At 39.4% G+C, this 25330-nt stretch overlaps 1 long non-coding RNA gene and 1 other non-coding gene across 2 annotated transcripts in view; one reads left to right on the top strand and one right to left on the bottom strand.

The window, feature by feature from the left end:
• The window catches only part of LOC140686193 (uncharacterized), a 70867-nt gene extending 51105 nt beyond the window's left edge, over window positions 1-19762 (top strand). The window contains exons 3-4 of the long non-coding RNA XR_012059812.1: window positions 3170-3437; window positions 19620-19762. This is a non-coding gene — a long non-coding RNA (uncharacterized lncRNA). The remainder of the gene's footprint in view (window positions 1-3169; window positions 3438-19619) is intronic.
• A 3793-nt stretch (window positions 19763-23555) lies between these two features.
• Window positions 23556-23628, bottom strand: TRNAV-AAC (transfer RNA valine (anticodon AAC)). The gene has a single exon. It is a non-coding gene; the product is annotated as a tRNA-Val (tRNA).
• Window positions 23629-25330: the final 1702 nt, after the last annotated feature.

Below are 25330 nucleotides of genomic sequence, written 5' to 3'. Positions count from 1 at the left end.
GCAGCAATTGTTAAAAAAAAAAGGCACCTCTCCTATGGGGGATGTTGATAATGGGAGAGGCTATGCAGGGATGGGGGCAGGAGGGTTATAGGACATCTGTGTACCTTCTCCTCAATTTGACTGTAAACCTAAAATTGCTCTAAAAAAATAATTATAATAAAACATACATTCAAACAAAAAAAATAACAATTTACATAAATGTTTATAAACAAACATCTTCTGAAAAGAGTTTGCAGTCTTCCTAAAGGCTTTGTTCTTATATTTTATAAAAAGGGGAAGTTTTCCAGTCTTACTCTGTTTTCATAAAGACTACATCTTCCAAGTTATCCAAGGACATGGAAAGACTTACTGAAATTTTCAGACTACAGATTTCAAACACATTTCAAATTTATAAATTTCTAGGTGTTTGGGAAATTGGCAAAAGGCAAAACAAACCCTGGAATTTAGGGGTTAGACAAGTTAGTAACTAAATAAATTGAATGACTGGTAAACATTCTTATACCTCATAGATTTCCTCTTGAAAGTTCTTCATAGAGATACCTGCTTCTTTATGATGCCACATTCTTTAATTGATTCCTGAAACAGGGTGACTGATAGAAGCCACCAATACTTAACATGTGTTTATTCATTTATTCAACAAAGGTCTACTATGCTTGTTTGTGTTTAAAGGGAAATGAAAACCCAGTAGATAAAAAGATATTAAAATAAAGACAGCAGTGAATTCTAGTAGAAAATCCTTACAACACTGATGTGAATAAATATCCTTAAGAATTTGGGATGAAATGGAACAGAGAAGATAAAGATAGATTTGCACCAGAGAAGTAGAAAAATTATCTACTGAATTGCAAATAAACAACAAACAAAAACATGATGAGAGAAAATGGGGGGAGATAAAGATGCATATTTGCATGTTTTTATTAGGCCTATTGATGATTCTGTAACACAGAAGTCTACCATACAGAATCTTGGTAAGGAAATAGCAGACCCATGTGGACAGAAAGGCAGAACATTTAGTCACAGGTCAAAGTTGGCATGGGGTACAAGGGGTAATTTTCTGATGGTGAAATTACAGCATGTTGTGGGGAAATATGCACATTGAATCTTGTGGCCTCATTTTGAAATCACACATGGAATGAGTCTACTTCAGGGGATATTTTAAAAGGTAATTAAATGATTGAAAGAAAAAAATAAAATCCAGGAAAACAAAAACTAGACGTCAGTCCCAAGCGAGGAGAGAAAGCATTGAACAATGTCCACTATAAACCAGTGTTCAAAAAGATTAAGACAAAAAAAAAGCCATTTTGTAGAATAGAAAATATTAGAAAATGATAGACATAAGAGATTTATTGAGTTAGTTGAGGAAGTAATAGGTTGATGTAAGTTTGAATCTGTGATCTTGAAAGTATTGAAAATAACTTTGATAAATGTCAAAGCCGATCTCAACAAACACCCATGGACTAGAGAATGTATTATTAACAAGTGTGTTACTAGCTAGGGCATATTAATTTTACAATACAGAAATTTCCAAGATGTTTATCCGTGGGGCTTACCTACTTCCTCTATGAAAAACAGAAAGACACATTTGTAACAGGGAAGACAAATCTGACTCCATATATTATCTGTTCCTTTGGCTCTAACCCTGTGCTCTGTTTCCGGTGCTTAGTCATGCTGGTTCTGCACCTTTTGTAAAAGAATGTTGCCTAGAGCCTGAAGTATACAGGAGAGCTCTGAGGCTCCGACCTTGAAGTGTATAACATTTCTCCATTCATACAGAGATAAAAAGTTGCAGAACAGAGAATAACATTGGTCTTGTTGGAGGTTTACAGGAACATCATGACCTGACCTACAGCTGCAAGAACAAAGGATTTCGACACCAAGAAGTTTGCAACAACCAACCACACCCCCTCCCCTTTTAGTATAAAAGGAGCCTGAATTCTGACTTGGGGAAGATGGTTCTCCAGGACATCAATCCACCATCTTCTTGGTCTGCTGGCTTTCTGGAAAATAAGTTGTTATTCCTTGTCCCAACACCCCATCTCCCAATTTATTGGCCTGTCATGTGGCAAGCAGAGTGAGTTTGGACTCACTAACACATTCACTGTTGAAATAGAAATATTCCAATTCACATTTAAGGTACATAAGACCCTTCACATTAAAAAGTCAAAGAGATCCCGGTTCACATCCCTATGTTGAATTTCTCAGCTGTTCGTTTGCTGTGGATACCATAACCATTGTATCTCACAGTATGACCGGCAGTAAAATGTATTTAAATGCAATAGGATAAAACCGACGTAAAGTGCTACAGCAGTCATGTTTGAAAATGAGTTCTAAGCCATTGGATGAAAACTTCCATCCTTGCGGTAAACAAAGACATTGGTTCAAATTCCTAACTAGGGAATGTACCAGGGCAGCTGTGCATTAAAGAGAGTCCTTTTTTAGTACTGAAAACATAGAAATAGCTCAGCTTCAAGTTTACACACCTAGGGATTGATTCTTACCAGGTCTGAGTTCAATGAGCAATACTCTCTTAACAATAACAACAGTGATCATCATTAGATTGGTTACATACATCATGTACTTACTGGGGGTCAGGCACCCAGCTAAGCTTTCCAGATATATGTGGTCACTTGGTGTGTATGTCTTTCCATTCCCACAATAACTGAAAGAGGCAGAACCTACTATTTTTTGACCGTCTTAAAGGGAAGAAACACACATCAAAACAAAATAAATTCGATTTCAAAGGAGTACATTAGTCAAATTTAAGACTCAAATCAACCAAGCCCATGATTTTCATCATAGATTTATATTCCTCCTCAAATATTAGGGGGTTTTGCTAAGACTCACATATTAGAAGTAGCCTCTCCAAAAAACGGGAGCTGGAGGTGGTTTGCCAATACAAATCATTCTGTCATTCAGCCTAACACGGTCTAGTCAGGAGAGTAAAAGCCTGGTTGAGCAGCACAATTCAAATGAAAGAACCCTGCTTTCATCCCGTGGGCAGTAGCATGAGGTTCTGTAATTCATCGTGCAGAAGGCCAGTTACACACGTCTTTACAAAATTAAGCAGTGCCCACGCATCATATGTGTGTTCATTTGTGTGTGTGTCGAAGCAGGGCAAGGGTCTTTATTTTTTTTTTTCTCCCTTTCTTTTCCTCTTTATTTTCTCCAGGCAAGAGTTTGATGCCAAGCCTATTTACAAAGTTCAGCTTTGGGGTCGTGAGAATTTTGCAGCACACAACTGACAGTTTTATGTTCCTGAGACTCACAAGGCTTTTATGCGCTTCCTTCTCTGTCTTCAGTGCTGTGTATCTTAACCTCTTCTTCCTGACCTGCCCCAATTATTGTCAAGAATCATCTAGGGAAGTCTGGACACAGACAGCTAAAAACTCAGCTTGTTACCTGAAGTTTGTGGCTGGAACACATCTGACAATATTTGGGTGAGTTTTTGTTGCAATAGGATCTATTCAAGCAGTCAGATAACAGTCTTTTTTTTTTTTTTTCAGCTAGCTAGATCTCAGGAGATAAATATAATAGGAGTTTTGGAAGGAGACTGCTGTTCTGAGGTTTTCCTGCCATCAAAGAAAGTAATGAGGAAGAGAGAATTTAGCAGTCTCAGAGATGATTTTCCTGATTTCTGTCGGACGTAGTTCATACATACATCAAAATACATTTGTGGTTTCGATTGACAACCTTTAAAGTAAATAAAGAAATCCCCATAGAAAGACTGCTCTCTACAGGACAAAGATCTAGAAAAAAAAACCTTTCTTAACGAGAGGTCAGAAACAGTCCAGGCCACAATTTCCGGCTGCGGGTATATTGTACTCTTACGGCAATTAATGACTTCTCAGTACCAGCTAGTTTTCAGGAGTAAACGTGAGAACGAAAAAAAATATGTATATATGTAGAAAATCTTCCAACATACAAGCAAGCTGTTTTGGATTTGTTTTCCTGTCAGCTCTTTGAAACTTGGAACATGGTTTTCCCCATGGACATGATGATAGAAATTGTGGTTAGATTCTTAATATAGTCAACAAAAAGTCTACTTAACTAAAATGTATTTAAAATATAGTACTAATGACATTAGCCCTAGGTCCAGATCTTGGTGGCAAGGGGCCACGGGGAGCCCTGTATGAAGGAATTTGGAAAAAAGAGATTTCTCCCTCTTTAATGATCGAATACTGAGCCATCCTAGAAATTGCAAAATGGCATTTGTTGATGGCTTTTCCTTAAAAAACAGAACATGTTTTTTTGTGTCTTGACGCTTTGAAAACTTAGAAGAAAACTTAGCATCACATAAAATGATGACCCTGAGATAACCATTATTAGTATGTGGGTGAAAACATTTAGAAAGCTGGTTGCAAACAAAATGCATGGTACAGATTGTCTGTCTAGCTCTCTGTATATGAAAACTCTGTGAAAATATCAATACATTTTTATCAGCATTAGTTATTTCTGCTAAAATAGTTGTTTGGGATAGCTGTGATGTGTTTCCTAGGCTAACTGCTACTTGCTAGGACAGTGTATGTGCTGTGTAAGCCTTCTGATAGGTATTGCCAGCGGCCCTCAAGAAATGTGGTTCTCATTTACATTCTCACCAGAAGCCCACGGGAGTTGCTGTGCAAAAATTTTGAAATAGGTTTGTTTGCTTTCAGTACCATTTCATTTTCCTTTCCATGCTCTTTCTAAAGCCACCCTAACCCCGGTGGTGGTATTTTTTTCCTCTCCTACCCAAAAAGCCCCTGGTGCCTTTCAGACTGGAAACCTCTCCACTGCACCTGATCACCCATCTCACTGCACTGTCGCTTAGAAAGTGCTCTTCATGCAAAGTTACCACTGGCTTTCCAAGCATTGCATCTCCATGTCTGTAAAAATCTTCTCAAGAAGTGCATCCTCAGAGCTGAGAAAAGATTTTTTTTTATGAGCAAGTACGCATCTTGAGAAGCAAATGCTTTTTTTTTCCTTTCCACAGTACACTTTACCCAAAACTGAAGGTACACCAAAGAGCTTACTTCAGAAGAACAGTTAAAATAATAGATTCCTAAATAGATGGTGACTGGAGATGATGAATTACACTGAGAAAAGTGTTCATTGATAGGTCTTAAAATATGTATATGTTTTGACTTAGCCCATTTCTTGGACTTAATTAGAGATGCGATCAAAGATTTAGGTAAAAGGGGTTCATCCATTGTTGCTTAAAATATGGTATAAAATTAGGCACAAATGCCAATTACAACAAATTGACGTACCACATATGAAGGATGCTAATGCCATACAGAATAGGGGTTGACACAGTTTAAGGAAGGCTAAACTAGACAAAAGCTCCCATCCTCATAAATTTGTTAAAAATGGGATTCTCAGATCCATCCCTCAAACTGCAAACACTAATCATTTTGTGATCCATCGTAAATATCAATTTAAATTTTCTGTTTCAAAAAAACAAATTTCTTCTGTATAGCGCAGGAAACTGTATTCAATATCTTATAATAACGTTTAATGAAAAAGAATATGAAAACGAATATGTGTATGTATGTGCATGACTGAGACATTGTGCTGCGCACCAGAAACTGACACGTTGTAATTAACTACACTTCAATTTAAAAAAACAATCAAAAAACCCAAAATAAAATAAAATATTCTGTTTCATACCTTGTATTACAAGGAGTTTACACATTTCTCCAGCCCTGAGTTATGAAATACGTTTTAAATAACAAGCTCTTAGAGTCAAGATAAACCCTCTGAGGCCGTATTTATGAATTTTTGTCAGGGGAAAACAAGCAGCAGAAAAAAGGCAAATCCAAGTGGTGTTAGCTGCTCCTTAAAGAAACAACAGCCCTATTTTTGGCCTTGGCCACTTCCCATCCTTCAGGAGTGCAGGTGCTCAGTTCTTTGTCCCATCGCTCCATTGCAGAGAATAAAACTAAATAAATAAAGACACACAGGCTTCTAGTCATTGCCATGCTCAGAAACAAGCATTTCAACTGGGCTTTATGAGGTAATAAATTATTGTTCCCTGTCCTGGCAAGTAGCTTTTTTTGAAAGGCCACATCCGGTCTATGGGGCACCAGCTTTTATTATGCATTTCATATTGAAACAAAGGTCAAATTAATTGACCTGATCTATGTGAAAAACCAGCTGGTTGCCCAGAGAAATAAAATCTTTTACAGAGACTTTGGGGACAAGTAAACAACAGGAAAACTCAATCCCATGGCAGCTGGAACCTCCAATTAGAAAGAGAGTTAATTTGGAGGAATTCAATTTTTGAATGATCAGCTGGGAATCAATTGTGTTTTTTTTCCTAAGAAACAGTAGGGCCCAGGAGATTCCAAAAGTCACCTGCATCTTCACACATTTTTCACGTATCTCTTTACAGATGACATATTTGAGAGAAGGCAGAGAAGTTACAAGCCATGCCTTCTGCAGACTCAAAGAACAAACGTAGCAACCTTTCTGCAGGAATAACTAAACCATTAAGAGTCTGAAAGAAATCATTTTAGACCTAAAAGAATCAAGGTTAAAGTAAGGTTTTGTTTTCCCCAAAGAAATACAAAACAAGTATTCTGTGCTTCTGAATTTCCTATTATTACGTATATCAACATAAAGACTGAGAAATATGTAAAGTCTCCAACAGAAGAGAAGAGGAGGCCCACTTGTTTTCCTAAAACACTTCTCATTTTCTCATCTAGTGAATGGGATCAGAATTCATGCCTCTCATCATGTTTGTAAGAAGTAATTCAGACAACGTAAACAAATATCTTAGCCCTTGGGGTGTGGCAATAAGCAATACAAATGCTAGCCTTTAATAGTTCTTTTAAAAAGAGATGAAATAATGACTGCCAGTCTGAACAGCAGAATGCAGTCTGCTTCTACCTGTGTGGGGGAAAAAGTAAGCTTACGCCTCCAATTCCTTATTTTGTTGGTTTACCTCTCTCCTTTCCCGTTTATAATATGCAAACGTAGCCTTTGACACAGTGCCATGTGAAAAGTGATTCAGAAACAGTGAAGATTTGTGCTAATTACAAGGCATTTGGATGCCATTGACCGTTTGTGACTCTCACGTGTGAAATGTGATTCACATGTGAATTTAACAAAGGTATGAAGAAATGTGGGATGGAGGGACGCGCAGAGGACTTCCCTGTAAGGATATTCCTGTGGCCACACCATAGCAGTTTCCGTATCTCTTATTTTAACTCCTGAGCGAACTGAAGATTTTCCCATGGAAAAAAAAAATATTAGTTTGAATTGATCAGATAAAAACAAACTGAGCAAATTGGATTTAATGGAGGAGATTTTCATGCTGTAGCAAAGCCCACATCAGGTGGAAGCCCGCTCTCGCACCCGGTATGGAAAAGATTAAGCCACAGAGCGCACATCTGCTTGGTGGAACGCTGAAAAAGTTAATGGCTGTGAAAAAGGGTTTGAACTTCTAGCCGAGGTCAGAAACAGGGTGATTTAGCGACTTCAGTAAACAGACTCCCAATGAGGTAAAAGTGAAATTTGGTTTCATTTGGACCAGGACATAGAGAACATGAGTAACATTTTCAGGACTCAGAGGTAGATTCAATATCCACTTGGGAAGTTGCCTATTTGTAAAAATCAATTTGTTGTTGTATTCAATAATAAGTGTAATATTGTATTATATATTAATTATTATTATAATCATAATAATTATTTCACCCTATCCAGGATGTAATTGTAGAAATGAAGACATAGAGATGAAATTATTCATCTGAAATTAAATTTTTTAAATTAAAAAAAAAATAGAGGGAAGGTGTATATAGCTCAGTGATAGAGCATGTGCCTAGCGTGCACGAGGTCCTGGGTTCAAACCCCAGTACCTCCTATAAACAATAAACAAATAAAAATAAATAAACCTAATTACCTCCTCCCTAAAAATAAATAAAATAAATTAAAATGAATTTTAAAAAATTTTAAAAAGCAAAGAAAGATAGAAGAAGCAAATGACCCTCAGCCCCTGAACCAGTGTGGGGCTGAAGCCTCTGAAATTAATAGAACTGAATTCCACATCTTCCCTGAATTCATATGCAAGACAAGAACATGACGTCTTCCCATGTCAATCCATGTGCGAGCTGGATTTAACATTACAAAACCATGCTCATGAATGTGCTTTTTATAATTCCTGGGTTTTGCTTGCTGATACGGTGAGATTTGAATTCACTGAGAAAGTCGAAACTAAAGAAGAACAGGTCATAAATTTGTAGAACAAATAAAACTATTGATTTTGGAGTTGGGTATGTGGAGAAGAGGGAGAGATCAAATTAGATGCTTTGGAAAAGAACTTTCTATTTTTCCAAAGATGTAATGACAAAAATTCTCTCCACCAAGTAAAAGGGACTGATGCCACATCTCTAGAAACCCACGTACAAGTGAGCTCATAGAAATAATCTCCCACGAAATGTTATGACTGGCCATCACGTGGAGCTATTGACTTATCAGAGTCACTACTGCAGTTTGAGATTCAGTAAGATGCTGATATTTCAAAAGCATTTGCATTTCCTTGTGAGTCTTGGAGAAGAGCGAATATGTATGTTTTGTGGCATTAGAAGACCATCTTTGGGACCAGGGGGGCTGGTGAGATTCCTTTGGCCTTTGCGTCCCCATGTTCCCTGGTGGAGAGCAGGAGCGTGCGTGAGCTGCTTTGGCTCCAAGTACCCCAGGAACCGTCAGTGAACCTGAAAGCCCCCACATCTGGCTACAGCTTGCCCTTGTTTGCTTTAAATTCTGCACACAGACGACCACCCTGGCTGCGAATTCAGGGATGGCCCAGCCTACTTTAGGCATGGCCCGGGGAAGCGGGGACTCTGCGAGCTCACCTGGTCTGAGAGTGAGGGCCACGGAATTTTCAACTGGCCTTTGTTTGTGAGCCCTTTGGAAAGAGGTTTCTGCAGCCACAAGCCCACATTCATCATCATTTCTCCTTTGCTTACTCCTTCTCCCTCAGGGATAAACTATGTGCCGGCAAAGAAACATCTGTGCCTCAGAGTGAGACCTCTAAACACATACCCTTACAGAACAAAAACTTCTGGGTGCCTCCAATCACAGTTTACTTTCCACAGATTTTGTTTAGCTCTGTGACAGTTTAGATTGTTTCTCTTCTAAGAAGTTGTCTTGCATCAAGGAGAAAAAAGTGGGTGGAAAAGCAGACTCTCAAAGAATCTTAGACAATGATTAAGAACAACGAGATGCACTTAAAAAATCAGTCTATGACAATGAGACAAACATACAATGTAGACGAGAACACTGACCTGAATGATGGGGTTAATAGTTAAAATCATCAGGTACTCTTTTAGTTTTTCCGAAATTTGTTAATTTTTTTTGGTTCTTGTTGTTCCAGAAATCCATTAGCTCTAGTTTATTTTTTTAAATAGCGTATACACAGACCTGAAAAGAAGCCAATCAAGAAATGCTTCTTAAAAAAAAAAAAATAAGGCAATACCATTTCCACGTTTTTTCCTTTTCTTTTCTTCAAAAAAAAAAGTTTTCTTTCTTTTCTTTTTTTTTTTTTTTTTGGTGGGAGGATTCTGTAATTCTAGACATATATCAGAAAAAAAAAACAAGTTAAAAAGTTAAAATTTTATTTATTGGAGTACTTTGCCTATCTCCAAACAAACCCGATGTATTTCCAAATACAAATGATGGAATGAAACATTATTTTCTCCTGTGTGTTAGACAAGCCTTGAAGACTTCGTCAAGGGTCTAAAGATTTTTGTTGTAGAAAGAAAAACAAAACAAAACAAAACAAAACAGAACGACAACAAAGGCAATCTAGATACATACTTTCTTCCTTTTATTTGTAACACACGTTACAAAGGGTAACATCTACAGGAAGAGTCTGAGTACGTTGAGGAATCACAGCACGGTGGAGGTGCCACCACTGGGTCAGGAGCCCCACTCCCAGCGTCTCATTTTCCTCCCTGCCGAAGAGCTCAGTAGGACTGCCCCTTTCCCCCTTGCTTGAGTGGAAGATCCACAGAATTCCACTGGAGACTTATGCCTGCAGAAAGTTTCCAGTGTACTTACTATTCTTTGTCTTTCTGGCTCAAAAAATGTCCACAAGTCATTATCCAGGTATCTGACCCCAAAAATGCTGTCTTGCAACTGTCCAATGACTGGCAAGGAATTTGCTTATAACTGTACCTGTTGATTAATTAGTGTGGGGAAATTGGTAAGAAGAGGCAATTTCCCACTATGCAGAAAGGACTGATTCACAGAATGATCAACATTCCTGAAAAAAATACTTTTTAATGACACACCTAAGCCTCAGGCATTAAAGGTCCTGATCTATTAAGTGTCAGTCTTGGAAATGCCACCGATTGGAATTTTGGCTGCAGATATCCTGGATTTAGAGTAAATAGGTGGATATGGGCATAAAGAAAAGGGGAGTATAAAAGGGAATGTTGTCATTGGAGATCACTCATGAGAAAGTGACTCTTTCTGAGATTTGTATGTGGTTGGCCATCGACAGGGAAAACATTGCTCAAACATTGTCTAAATTTCAACCGCAGAGAATATGCACAAAAAATAAAAACGAGTAGGCCCTGTTGTTAGGAAAAAATCATGTTGCATGTTAATAATTTCTTCAGCAGTAAAAATGTCAGTGTCAGGACCCTTGTTTCTCAACTATTGCCAGTAAGTTTTCTCTATTTAAAAAGAGTGAGTGTCTATAGTTACACCTTTCCCTGGTCTATGGATTTTCCTTACAGTTGGGACAGGAATAATCTCCCAGACCTCTAGCATCTTTTAACTTGAAAAGCAGGTAAAGCAGCACGGACACACAACACATATCGAAAAGCTTGCATCCGAAAATGGACAAGAGTGAATCATTATTTGCATCTCTCAGCACCGTCCACGTCTAAACCATGTGGTATGAGGCAGTGAATCCACAAAGACTTCACTCTGTGTAAGTCTAATATATAATCTTCCTGAAAGATTTCTGGTTTCCTCTGATAGTGGTATCAATCTTTATTGAGAGAGTTTTTACAGAGAATCTGATCGGTATAGTATCCAAAATATGACAGATGTCCAAATTACTCAAACTGAAAAATGCAATTGACAAACTGGAAACTACAAAGCAACCTGTTTTTTTTTGGACACAGAAATACATTCTAATTCCTTTTTGGTTTTAAGTTTGCCTTCCTAGTTACACATTGCACTGGCTGATACTAGAAAGTACTTTTATTTCCTGAATGATGGGAAGTGTAAGAAAGAAAGTGGCAGGAGGAATGCCGTTTGGTCCTCTAAGTGTCTAAACGGTTCTCCCGCACTTAGCCCTGACGGCACCCTACTGATCAGTTGAGCCTTCTGTACCGTGGTGGTTTCAGACACTGCATGCTTCACTAATGTCTGGGGAAAGATAGATGTCCCTTAATTCTCCAGATGTGTGCTATCTCCCCAACTGCACTTATATCCGTGTCTGGAAATGTTTAAATAAATGGCTGAAATTTTTTCCACTTTTATTATTTTTTTCCCTGTATATCTCAGTATATACGGGATTCCTCTCCACAGTCAGTTCAGATCTTTCTTGATCTTAATCACAATACTAGGGGTTCTTCCTTTTCCCGTGTATCTGAACATTTTTCAAATGTCAGCAGTTTTCAGATGGTAGTTTTTCCCTATTGATGATGAACGAGTCTTCAGTGATGTGCTGATACTCCACTCTAGTGGCCAGAGTGGAGAATACAATTTTCTTTTTGTGTTGGAAACCGAAAATAACTTGTAATTGAGTGACTTGGCAAGTATTTCTTGAGAACTTTCAATGAACTACACAGAGTGAACAAAACATAATGAATACGATAGTTTCATTTTAGAAGTGACAAGATAATTGAAAAGTCACTCTAATACGTTTACTGAAATGTATGGTTATACGTTTAATTTTTCATAAACGTATTTTTGGAACAATTTTACATTTGCAGAAATTTTGTGAAGATAATATAAGAGTTCCCATGTATACCTTATCCAATTTCCCCTTATGTGAAAATCTTAACTTTTCAGTGGTTCATTTGTCCGAACTAAGAAACAAACTTTGGTACATTGCTATTAATTATTGCTATTGACTAACTTCAGACCACATTTGGATTTCACCGGATTTCCCATTTATGTCCCTTTTCTGTTCTAGGATCCAATTCAGGATACCACATCACATTTCATACCATATCTCCTTAATCTCTTCTGGTTTTTTTTTTTAATGTGCTAGATTATTATACCCTACTAGAATTATTATTTTAATAACAATAAAACAACAAGAGCAACAAGAAATTGAGTATAATAAATGTATCTTCTAGGCAATGAACTATCATATTCTTAATGAGGTTATTTTCAAGGCTTGAAAGATTTTAAGAATATTGAGAAAATTACAGTGTTTGGAGGAACCGAATGAAAATATGCTGAGTCCATCTTAAAAAAAAAATCTGGGAACAACATTTTCTTTATTCTTTTCTGATTGGCCTTGGAGCATCTCTTACCTGAGATGGGATCTACCAGGAGATATTGGCCAGGAAGTGGGAGGATTCAAGCACTAAGGGATGAAGGTGCTACTTAATGAAAAAATTGAATTGGAGGAGGAAGCAACACGTATCATGTCTAAGGAAATCGGAAGTGAGAATTTCATGTTTTTAAAAAACCCACATCGTTTCGAGTCCAGGTGTAGACCTCTGTCCAGCCAGCCTAGATTTTTGAAATCCACTGTTCTTTATACGTCTCCAGGTATTCCTGGTCTGCACCACTCGACTGGCAGATAGTCATTTCTCGTCTGGTGATATGCTGTGGTGTAAACTTTATATTTAATTCACAAACGCTCTTTGTTAAGTTGTCTGCCCAACCACTTTATGATCACTTGTAATTAAGAGTAACATCTCAGCTTTATCCTGTTATGTGCTTAGCCTAAATACACACAGGAGGACAAAACTTATTTCATTCATTCATTCATCTCACAAATACTCAGTGTCGACCACATGGAGTCATCGTTCTAGTTGCTAGGCATCCAAGACAAAAAAAAAACCCACAACACCCCTGATTTCATGAAGCATCACAGACTCTGAATTGAGAATAAAAACCTTCTGATTGGCCAGGAAAGAAAATACCTATTTTTTTCTTCTTCTTCGCTTTTTCTCTCTTCCAATCCATTTGTTCTGTCCCTGTTTTCCATGGGCAAGCCCAAGAGTATGTTAAGAAGCTGCTTCTTGATCAAAGAAAAGAGTGGAAAGGATTCAGCTCTGAGATTGAATGAGCTGACTGCCTCGAGTTGGATCGCACAGCCTGATTTCTGCATGATGTGCGACTGCATTAGAGAGACCCCGCTGGGAAGGGTACAGCAGAGTTTGGTAGCAAATTAGCACTTGAGTTTCCTGGAAAAAAAGAAAAACAACTTCTGGGAAATGCAGAGAAGACCATTATCGAGTGCTCTGGATAGAATCAAGAATATACTGGAATTTAGTTCATGACAAAGAAGATATTTCAATATGTGAAGAAAGGATGAACTCACCCATCAATGATGATAAAGAAATTTCCTTTCTTTGAGGACAGGAAAAGCAATTTCTTCTGAGTCACAAAGCATGCATTAAAAAATAAATTTGAGATACGTTCAGTGGTGTTGAAGGAAGAGGACACCACTCAACATTTGGGGGGAAGAGAAAGCTGAATTTATGACTTGCTTAAGTAAAGCTGTGCTTTTTAGGCATGGTCTCCCCGATTGCAAGGCAGGAAGCTTATGTTATATAGGGATTTGGAAGAGGTAGAGTCCGGGGATTGGCAGACTTTCACAGTCGGAGGTGATTGATGTCAGCTATAAACGTGTGAACGTGTGCTTATCCAGGTGAGCTTAGTGTTGATTGACTAGCTTTCAGAAATGTGTTCATGGGAGCGAGGCTGCAGTGCACCCTCTGAATTTCAAAGACGTGACTTCACCGGGCTGGCTTTCCAAAGCATCCTCACTGACTACGATTGCCAGCAGTCTTTAAACAGATTCTGCAAATCACACAGTTAAGAATGGGGAGAATATTTGAACAGACCCTTGACCAGAAAAGATATATGATGGCAAATAAATAAGCATGGGGGAAAAGAAAGGTGATCACTACTGTTAGTCACTGGAGAAATGCAGGCTAAAAGCTACGGGGCAACACCATTTCTTACGTATTAGGCTAAAATGAAAAAGATTGATTATAATAAGTGACGGAAAAGATGTGGAGGAACTGGAACTCTCATATTACTGTTGGTGGGAATATAAAATGATACCATCGGTTTGGAAAGCAATTCGGCAGTCTATTTTAAATGTCAAATATGTGTCTACCATATGGGCCAGCCACTACACTTCTGGGTCTCTACAGAGAAAAATGAAACGTGTCCAAACACAGACTTGTACACAAATATTCATAGCAGCTTTATTTGTAATTGTCAAAAAGTGGAAACAAGACAAATGTTCATCAGTTACAAGACAGATTAAAAGTTTAAGCTATATCCCTATCATGGAATACCACTTACCAATAAAAATGAATGAGCTATTGATATACGCAACAACATGGATGAATCTTCACTTTGTTATGCTGCGTAAAAGACATTTAAAAAGTACATACTGCGTGCTTTTATTGTATAAATTTCTTGAAATGCAAATTCATTTTTAGTTAAAGAAAAAGATGAGTGTTTACCTGGGGATGAGGAGGGGTGATGGTGAGAGAGATTGTACGAAGGTTCTGTCTGGGAAGGACATTGATGGCTAATGTAAAGTCTATATTCAACATTATAATAAACTATTTTAAAAGTGGCTCTAGCATTTTGTATTCTCAACAGTGATGAATAAACACATGTTCTAAAACCTGTTGTAACATACATACCCTTGCCAGACTTTGATATTATCATTTCCCCCCTTAATTGTAACCATTCTCAGAGTTGTATAGGGGTAACTCATTGTGGTTTAGTTTGCATTTCCTTAATGGCTGACAAGTTGAGCATCTTTTCTTATGGTTATTTACCATCTTTATATTTCCACTGCTGTGATGTCTGTTTGACTCTTCTGTTCCCTTTTTAATTTGATTGTTTTTTTTTCTTATTGTAGTATTGTAAGAAATCTTTATAGGTTTTAGATACAAGCCTTTTATCAGATGTGTGATTGGCAAATCATTCCTCCCATTTTGTGGCTTGTCTTTCTATTTCCTTAGCCGTTCCTTTCACAGAGCAAAATTTTTAATTGAGGTGGAGTCTCATTTACTTACATGGATGGTGATTTTGGTTTTCTATTTTTAGCATCACCATCACTATTTCAACGTGCCGAATAGAATTGGTGGTGGTGGACATAGCTGCCCGAACACTTGTGATCTCAAGAAGAAAAATATTGTCTTTCACCATTCAGTCTGCTGCTGGCTGTAGTTTTTCTGTTTTGTTGCTGATTCCTTTCTGCAAGTTAAGGAAACTCCTAGTACGCTAGCAATAGCAGTTTTCATGATTGATGGGTGTTGAGTGTTGAGCACTTTTTCTACGTCTGTTGATGCTGTTCAGTAGGTCAGTTTGATTGTCAGGTCTTTTATATCCTCGCTGATTTCCTGGCTACTCATTCTGACATTCTATAGCCTTCAAGGATGCTGGTAAGCTTGTCTGTTTTTCCTTTCAGTTCTGTCATTTTGCTTAATATATTTTTGGCAGTCTTTTGTTATGTAAACAAGCATCCCCTCCTTTTACCTGCTTACTGTTTATTCTTCCTTCATTCTTTAAATTAGATTTCACTTCATCATGGCAGTCTTTTCCGACCTTTCTAACCTTTAGAATCAGGGCAGATCCCTTTGTCTGAGCACAATCTACTCTCCCCACCCCCTCCTTTTTTTTTTTCTTTCTTTTTTTTTTTTTTTGCATTCATCTCATGTCTATCAATTCCCTTGGGAAAAGTAATTTTCATCTTGGCAGAAACAATGTTGGCCTCTTGTCTCCTGTGGTGTCCCAGCATCTAGCAGGACACCTGGCAAATGAGTGGTGAATTCGTTAAGAACTGAACTAATTTTAAAAAAATTGGGGTGATAATTAGGTTTATTTACTGATTTATGTATTTTAATGGAGATACTGGGGGTTGAACCCAGGACCTCATGCATGCCAAGCATGCGTTCTACCACTGAGCTATATACTCTATCCCCTGAATTTTTTTTCTTTTGACTGAAGCATAGTTGATTTACAATGTTGTGTTACTTTCTGGTGTACAGCATAGTGATTCAGTTACATGTTTATATATTTTCTCTTTCATATTCTTTTATGTTACAGGTTATTGCAATCTATTGAATGTAGTTCTCTGTCCTATACAGTAGGACCTTGTTGTTTTATTTTATATATAGTTGTTTGTATCCGCTAATCCCAAACTCCCAATTTATCCCTCTCTCCTCCCTCCTTTCCCCTTCGGTAACCATAAGTTTTCTATGTCTGTATCATATCATTTTTTAGATCCCACATTTAAGACTTTCTCTGTCTGACTTACTTCCCTTAGCATGATAATATCTAGGTCTACCCATGTTGCTGGAAATGGCATTGTTTCATTTGAGCTGAAGTTTTTACTCTTTCTCTTTCTATGGTAATCCCCTCTGCCTTGAGTCTACTTCTTCCATTTATCCCACTTCCCCTGGTTTTACTCTGCTTGGCTAAGTTCTAGAATAATTAATTTAGATTAATCTAGATTAATTTCCAATGTTTAAGATTTATCTCTAGTTTTTTTTTCTCTCTCTTTTTCTAAGTCTCCTCTGAGGGAACCCCCCAGTCATGACCCTTCACAGTGTAATAACAGTCACTCTCCCTTAGATCTTGAGCTATTCAAGGAGAGAAACCTATTCTCGTTAAGCCACATATACCTCCAGGGTCTAACACAGTGCTTGGTATACAGAAAGCACTCAGTCAATGCTGTTGAAAGAATCAGTCAGTCAATGGATTGCTTCTTAAGGGGAAAAAAAATATCAGTTAATTCCCAAAAAACTAAATAAATAAAAGCACCAACGTTGCTGAATAAGGCGTATGCTGATTTAAAAAACTCTTCTGTTTTGTTTAGTTATTTATTTACTATTTTGCTTTCTTTATTTTGGGGGAAGGGTGCCATGGGGCCATATCATTAGATTAAAACTCATACTTGAGAAAATGATACCGCCGTCAAACCCCATGCTACCACAAGATGGCAGGGTCGCGCTATGCCTGCCCTACCTAGATCCTGTATTTATTTTATACATACGTAATACTGTGTCTTCTTCCCGAGTAATTAATATCTATTATTATAGAATGAATCACTAATAAGTGGATCCCATTCAAAATAAATTATACAAGGGGGGAGGGTATAGCTCAAAGTGGTAGAGCACATGCTTAACATGCAACGAGGCCCTGGGTTCAATCCCCAGTACCTCCCTCCCCCCCAAAAAATGTAAATAAATAAATAAACCTAATTACCCCCTCCAAAAAAACTAAAAGAAATAAAATTTTAAAATAAAATAAAACAAAATAAATTATACAAAAGAAAGTTCTGGCTAAACATTCATTCCTTATCTTGTAATAACCTTTAATGAAAAAGAATATGAAAATGAATATATGTATATACATGCATGACTGGGACATTGTTCTGTGCACCAGAAATTGACACACTGTAACTGACTGTACTTCAAAAAAAAAAAGGAAAGAAGACAAAGGAATGACATACAAAGTTAAAAAAAATTCAGTCCTATTCCTGAGTCAGCTAAAAAAATCCAAGCTAGAGTCACTAACCTCATCCTTCTCTTTTTCCTTCCTGGCACTTCAGTCACTACAATGTGATGCATGGCTGCTCTGAGCAAGGGGTTGATCCTATAGGTGGAGAGCATTTCTGTTTTTCTAAGGAGAAGCTGAAGCTGGGAGATGGTAACTGCCTCATCAAAAAACATCTGGTAAAACTCTGAGCTAAAATGTAAACCCAGGTCTTTAATCTCAAAATTACAAATTTTTGTACGAGGGCCATCCTGCTTCCTTAGCTTTGTGTGTGCATGTGTGTGTGTGTGTGTGTGTGTGTGTGTGTTTTCTCCCATGCAGTCCTATCTTCTAACATTGTCCATTTTTAAAGGACAAAATTATGGTCTAAATAATTGATTTTTTCCCCCATCAAAACTGTAACTCCAGCCTTTTGTCTCTGTGTCATCCCTGACGTTCCCACCTTCCACAGCCTCTCCAGGATGGGCCAAGCCAAGGAGCTCCCTGTGGCTTCCTCAGACCTGAAGGTGGTGAAGAGGTGATGATGGTCCCTAAACCAAACAGTTGAGAGCTGTGAAACCAAAGGGCTTGTGATCAGCAAAGGCAGGGAAAGTATCACTTTTTAAGGCAAAGCTACCTGGACATGGTAATGTTGGGAAGAGTTCTCTTACAAACAGGTATCTAACTAATAAATTTGATGCCCAGCCATTCCACACAATAGATGTGGGATTTTTAAAGAAAGATTGGGAGGTGAATGGCTCATTTTAATGATGCCGGCTTGGAACACCAGCCAGTCAGGAGTGGTTTAGAAACCCGAGGGCACCCTTTGACAGAGATGCTGAATATTGCCATATTCCTTTTAATGCTGCTGACTCTCCGAGTCTCCGGGACTCAAATAACTGGAAGAGAGAATTCATGTATGAGGCAGAGGTCTCGAATCTAAGAGCTTCACTTTTGAGGCTCCAGGGAATAAGGCTGACCTATGTGAACAGCAAGTATCTGCCGAAGAAACCCACGTCCGGTGCAGAGACAACAGCTGTGCTTACTTGAGACAGGTGCAAAAGATGCTGCAAATTATGCACCGGCTTTTAGGAAGATGCAGGAAGGGTTCTTGTTATCACGGGTAAGTCAGATAATTCAGTCTAGACAGAATGTCTTGTCTTCAACAAAAGCTAAGTTTAGTGCATCTTGGTGTGGATGGTTAAAGCAAGTGTCAGTGCATTCTAACCAACTCACACACACACACACAGAGTACATTCAGGCTGGATTAATATTTGGGGTAGAGATTATCAACAAGTACAATTAAACGAATGTATAATGTTGCTTTATTAATAGGGGGGACAAGTGGTACACCTACTCACTGAGAAATTTATTTCCTGAATAATGGAAACTTCCGTTTTTAAATTTTAGTGGGTGCCTAATAACATTCCTCTAATTGAAACATGTAAGTTATAGATTTTAAAAAATAAAGTGAGGTGACTAAGATATTCATTAGAATTAAAACAAGATGTTGAATATTCTAGAAGTTACAATATTAGGTTATAAAAATGTAATCTTAAAAAGACATCTTAATTGGATCTCAAATTTGCTGAACCCTACAGTGATGTAATAAACTTTCCAAGAAGCAAATTAAGCTGTTTGTTACCCTCAACAGAGAGGGGCAAGAGCAGATAATGTTAAAAGCAGCTAACTTTCTGCAGTCGGGGATTATCTGTTCCACTTGATGGATGACATTGAGCCTCTGACTGTCCAGCCTTGGGCCAGAGTCATTCAAGGTTTGCTGTGGGGGCGAGTCAGGTACAAGGAGGAACCTCCATGTCCCATCACATCTTCAAAAAACTGATGGCACAGAACATGTCACTAGTCATCTCGTTTCTTCGCTTTCTGCACTGCTGGGCAACCAGGTTTTTGTTTCTGTTTTTGTTTTGCTGCAGGCTGGTTAGAGGGAAGCACATCAGCAGAAACCTCCAGGGAAAATGGCTCAAAGGAACTGAATTTTTTGCGTGGGAACCAAAAGTGCACTGAACGTGCTTCAGTATCAGAAACGGTTTCTGGCGGCCCTCCCCCACACCCCCAGTAAAAGGTGAGATGATCCCATGAATGCGGCGTCCAAAGAAGTGGAGCACGGCGTTTAAAACTTAAATTTGTTATTTATAAAAGCACAAGTGGAAAAGGGATGGTAATCATTTTCAGAAGCAAGGCTCCTCTGCGTTGGTGATTCATTTTACTGACTTCTGTTTAGGGCCGTTGGCTACTGGGCCTTTTCCAAAACAGGAGGATTCTGCTGCAGGGATTGCTTAAACACTACAATACTGTGGAAGGAGAAAAATAATGAAATGATGTTTTCTTCCAGATCATTAGCATTAGAGCGGATAAATAAAACAAGGCAAAACAAAACCCAGAATGTCCTCTCCTGATGTTTCTTGAACCGTCTTTTTGTCTGGGATTAATAAAAGCCGCTGCTCATTAATAGTAATGAAAACATTATTTCTGGGAAAACAGCACATCTCATTCATTAGACGCAGAGGTGAATGTGATCACTGGCGAAAGGAATCATTTAGGGAATTCCTCGTCATGATTAAAATAAAGAATTTTGATAGCTTTCTCGTGAACCAGCAACAGAGCAGCTGGGTACGGTACAATTTTTAGGCAAAAATGGCCACTAGTAACTTTTAGTTTTCATGTTAGTAGCCCCAGAAATGATCTGGAAGGAGTTAACTTCCGGGCAAAGCCACGTTCTCTATAATCAATTCCATTACACAGAGGCGCAATAGTTTTTGATGAGTTTACCCAACTTCACTGTGAACCCAGACCTGCATGTTCTAAACGCTACCTGAGTCTTTTTGCAGTAAAAATACCATCATTTAGCATTATCCCTATTTGTGCTAAAACTGTTAGCCTCATCAAGTCAAGTTTCCAATGGTTAAAAAAAGAAAAAACAGGAGAACCACACAAACATCTCCACTCCCATGTTGGAATATTGGTCCCCACTGTCTCCTCCTTTTTCACTTGCCATTTCTTTCCAACTGATTCTAAACATCCTTCACTGAGATCAGTACATTTTTGTACTTTGCATTTTGGAGTTTCTTAGAATTTATGTTTCCCCTAATCTGGACAGCAATAACTCTGTTAAAAGTCTTAAGAGGTACTTTTAACTTTTATTTGACCCTCAATATTTTCTAATCAAGGTAAAACCAGAGAACTCTTGGGCTCCCTCCAAAATCTTTTTTCAGATAATCACTACAATATAATTTTATACAATTTTACTAGAGACCACAGTCAGAATAAAAAAATTCCTCAACTCTCTCTTGCGTTCTGTATCACTAAAAGTAATGGAGTTTAAAATTGTTCCCTATTTAAGAATTTTAAAAATATATTCTTCACATAAATTAAAATGCATGGGCCTTTGCTAGAAATCTTCAGTTACTTTCTGAGATCTGCAAGGGTTGGACCATCTCCAACAAGTATGAAAGGACTAGCTCTCACTCTGAGAGGACAGTAATATTAGCCAACAGATAGGAGGGGATGAACTGGAATCTCTTAAGGATTTCCTTGTCCTGTAGAACAATCCCTTAAAACCCATATTTTAGGAAAGGTGCATTTCATTTTTTGCATTAGATTTTTTTCAGGTATGTTTCTTACCATAAAGTCAATCACCAAACCAGACGACTTTTACTGAAAAGAATAGAGGCTTTAAAGTGAGGTGGACTCAACTGTGAATGCTTATTTAACCACGACTTGTGTGTATGCACTGAATTGCTAAAACGGAAGCCCCCGCTGGGTGCCAAGGGAAACCAGAACCATGCGAGCATGACACAGTCCACCCTGGAGGAACCGTCAGAGTAGGCCTCGCCGTCTGTCCCGCACCTCCTCTTCTCCTCCGCCCACGTTGCGGATATAAAATGTGGGGGTTTGTGAGCATTCTTTGGTGAGGACTCTTGTCATGAAGGGGAGGGAAGATCTCATTTGCCCCCCAGCCTAGAGAGAATGGACTTCAGCAAGCCTCTTCGGAGGATCTGGTCCCAAGTAGCCCATTATTTGAAGATACAGTAAATTGGGATCTTAACTTCTACCCCAGGAAATCTGGAGAGCGTGAAGAAAGTTGCAGTGTTGCTTTGGCTGGCGGAGCAGAGTAGAACTGCTTCACTCAGTGGAACTGTCCTTCCATTCCATAGCAAGCCAAAGACGAGCCGGCCCTCTCTGTCCATGGGTTCTTCAGCCACGGATTCAATCAACTGTGGATCAAAGGTGTTCGGGGTGCAAAAAACAAAAAAAAAATTCTAGGAAGCTCGAAAAAGCAAAGCTTAAATTTCATGCACTCTGGCAACTATTTATGTAGTTTATACATTGTCTCTACAACCATTTACATAGAGGTTATATTGTATTAGATATTCTAAGTAATCTAGAGATTATCCAAAGTATATAGGAGGATGTGCTTATGTTTTATACGACTATGTCATTTTATTGGTGGGGGTACAGCTCAGTGATAGAAGTGTATGCTCAGTATACACAAGGTCCTGGGTTTAATCCCAATAAATCTCCATTAAAAAAAAAGTCAAGAAGATCCAAATACTGCATCATTTTATATAAGGGAATTGAGCATATTTGGATTTTAGTATTTGTGGGGGGTCCTGGAACCAATCCCCTAAGGATACAGAGGGGTGACTATTTTTAGAAATGAGCTGATGTTGGGAGACATTTATGTCTGGTTATTAGCCAATCATGTAACAGCTTCATAGGCACGATACCTGTGCAGTCACACAGGGCCCCACACTCAGAAGGGCCCCGTGCATGGTTTAATGACCTGCTTTCACTTGGCCTTGAAAATTTTATTAATTTAATCTCTGAATTTGTGTCTTGTAAATAAAGTCCAGTGGAGCAATGGAGCGTGGGTATAAATGGGGGAAATATGCACAGTACATATGCCCACTGTGGTTTCTCACTGCCCTTTTCACCTACAGCATCTGCGATGCCCCATGACCCAAAATTCTAGTGGACCCTGGACAACGCATAGCAACCCAGGGAGACACAAGCATACAAGGTAAGCGTGTTTCATCTCCAACTCAGCAAGCAGGGGCTCTCATTCCCCAGAGGCCACATTTCCCATTCAGATCAGAAGCTGTTTCCAATGCAGAAAGGAGATACAAATGACCAAGGAATCTGTTACATCTTTTCTTTCTTTCTTTGCATCATCAGCCAAACATTTAGGCTGCAGATGATGACAAAGCTAAAAAAGAGAGTGGTGTCCACAATCCCTCTCCTTTTCAGTTTTTCTGCGCTCATCAGTAAACCACAGGTAGAAAGTGTTGAAAGGATGTGTGTGTATCAAGAAGTGAAACACACAGAATGGGTCGTTTGCTGTCACAGTTCCACGGCTCCGACAGGGAAATACAGATGCATGTTTGACCTGCAAATGCAAACGGTATAATTTCAGAGGTTCCACACATACCAGTGACGTGCTCTTACGTTTGTATTTAAAACCGGTATTGTACAAGGCAAAGATGAGTGGGAAGGTTATGCTAGTAATTACAGCTTTCAGCTTCCTTGCTTAGGACAACATTAAACAACTATCAGCAGCAAATAAAAGCCACAGTGACAAGTTGAGAGAGAGCTCAGAAGAAAGGCAAAAAGTTTAAATTTGAGTACTTTTCCTAAGATTTTCCCCTGATTGCTGAACCAGGGGTCCCCATTTTCGTTCTGTGAAACTGAGCCTCACAAATTATGTAGCTGGCCTTGGTATTCATTCTTAATTGTTTTTTTAATTTTTCTTTTTTAAACTTTCCATTATATTTTATTTCTTTAAAAAATTTTTTCATTATATTTTATTAACTTTTTTTTGCAATGTACTGCACGTATTTATTTATTTTTAATGGAGTTACTGGGGGTTGAACCCAGGACCTCATGCATGTTAAGCATGCACTCTACCACTGAGCTATACCCTCCCCCCTGGTATTCATTCTTTTGTGTATAACATTAACTGTTTTTGCAAGAATATCTCTTAAGGCCCCTTAGTTCTAATATTCTACACAGGGTTTCTGTTAGAATATAGGCTGTCTCTATATAGTATGTATATAGTAGATTATATATAGTAGCCCCTCTGTGGGCCTGGCCAACAGATGGTGCCGTTGAGCTGAGAGAAAGGTACCCTTTCTTTGGGCAGCAGTGGCCTGGACCCTGAGTGCATCATAAGGAAGCTTGAGCTGAATTTTCAGCTTCCATTTACCCCCTTGGCTGGGTGCCTTCATACAGAACAAAACTATACATCATTACACAGAAGTATCGATTTTATCCACTCAAATATTTTCCTCTTACTATTGGAAAATTTGAGTTTATCTCCTCATGCTCTATGAATTATGAATCATGGTGCAAAGGATGGCCGCTATTAATATGTGTCTTGCTTCTGTGTCAACAGGAGAATAGAATGATGCTTCTGTCACCAAGCAAGACTCTGTGGGTCCTTCCCGCAACAGGCCCCTGCTCCATGTCCTTTGCTGTAGCTCCTTCCTGAAGGACCCAGATAATAGTAGGCTTAATTCCTGAGTTTTTCAAATGCTGAAAAACCACCACCAAATGGAAGAAGTTAACTACTTGATGATCATGAGCACGTAGCCCCCAGGCCTTCTCATGCCTAAGAACTGATCACCATCAATCAACCCATCAGAGAATTGTGCACAGCTGATCACAGACCCTGAGACGCCCCTCCCTCAGCTGACCCTTAATGCTCAGCTGAAACCCTTCCGGGAGTTCGGGTTTTCTTGGGCAAGAGCCCTCATTCTCCTTGCCCGGCCCAGCAGTAAACTTTCCTCTGCTCCAAACGCATGCGTCAGGCACACAATCTTAAGCGTCCAGTACCCAAACTTGCTTAGGTACCAATTTTGGTGAAGCCAGTGGGTCCCAGCGGCTGCCGGAGCGCACTTCGCTCCGCGGAACCCGGAGTGTCTGTTCCTGACCCGAGAGCCTGTTCCAGCCCCAGCCCGAGGCTGTTTGGAGCCAAGACACGACCGGAGCCGTGGTCCACACTTGCTGTCGCCTGGGGGTGAGTCGCTCCAGCCCCCACAGGCTGGGAATTCCGTCGCGCTCTCTGGGCTCTCCCACCCAGGAGGTGAGCTGCTCTGGGCTCACTGGCAGCCACTCTGGGTCCATTATCTTTTGAGACCTGGGCCGTCTGTTGGGAGGCCTCTGTGTGGGAGTGGAAGTTTCAGGGGACACCTCCCCTGGCGCTCTGCGTGACGCTGGCTGGCTGTTGCTGGTGCTGGCGTGTGCGTTGCTTTAGGGCGGCCGCTGGGGCTTGCGCAGGAGGGGACGTGCCACCTGCTGGCCCTGGCTCTTCCCTGCTGGGGAGTGAGCTGCCCCGGGCTCACCGGGGGCCGCCCTGGGTCCTTTCTCCTTCCGGAGCCTGGCCATTCTGGGAGCCTCCGTCTGGGAGTGGAGGTGGGATCTGGGGGCTGCACCTCGTCTGATCTTTTGTGTGGGGTACCGTGTTTGGGGTGTGTGTGTGTGTGTGTGTGTGTGTAGCAGTGCTGGCACTGGCCGGCTGAGCCGTCTTTGAGTAACGGCGCTCACTTGTGACGACACCAGGACATCCGTCCCTGCTGAGCTGGCTTCTCCTGCGTTGGAGTGTTGGTTTGAAATTTCCCCTCCTAGC

The sequence above is a fragment of the Vicugna pacos genome, chromosome 16, assembly GCF_048564905.1.
Source record: "Vicugna pacos chromosome 16, VicPac4, whole genome shotgun sequence".
NCBI lineage: Eukaryota > Metazoa > Chordata > Mammalia > Artiodactyla > Camelidae > Vicugna > Vicugna pacos.
Note: the sequence above shows the minus strand (reverse complement) of the source record. Positions and strands in the feature narration are given on the sequence as shown.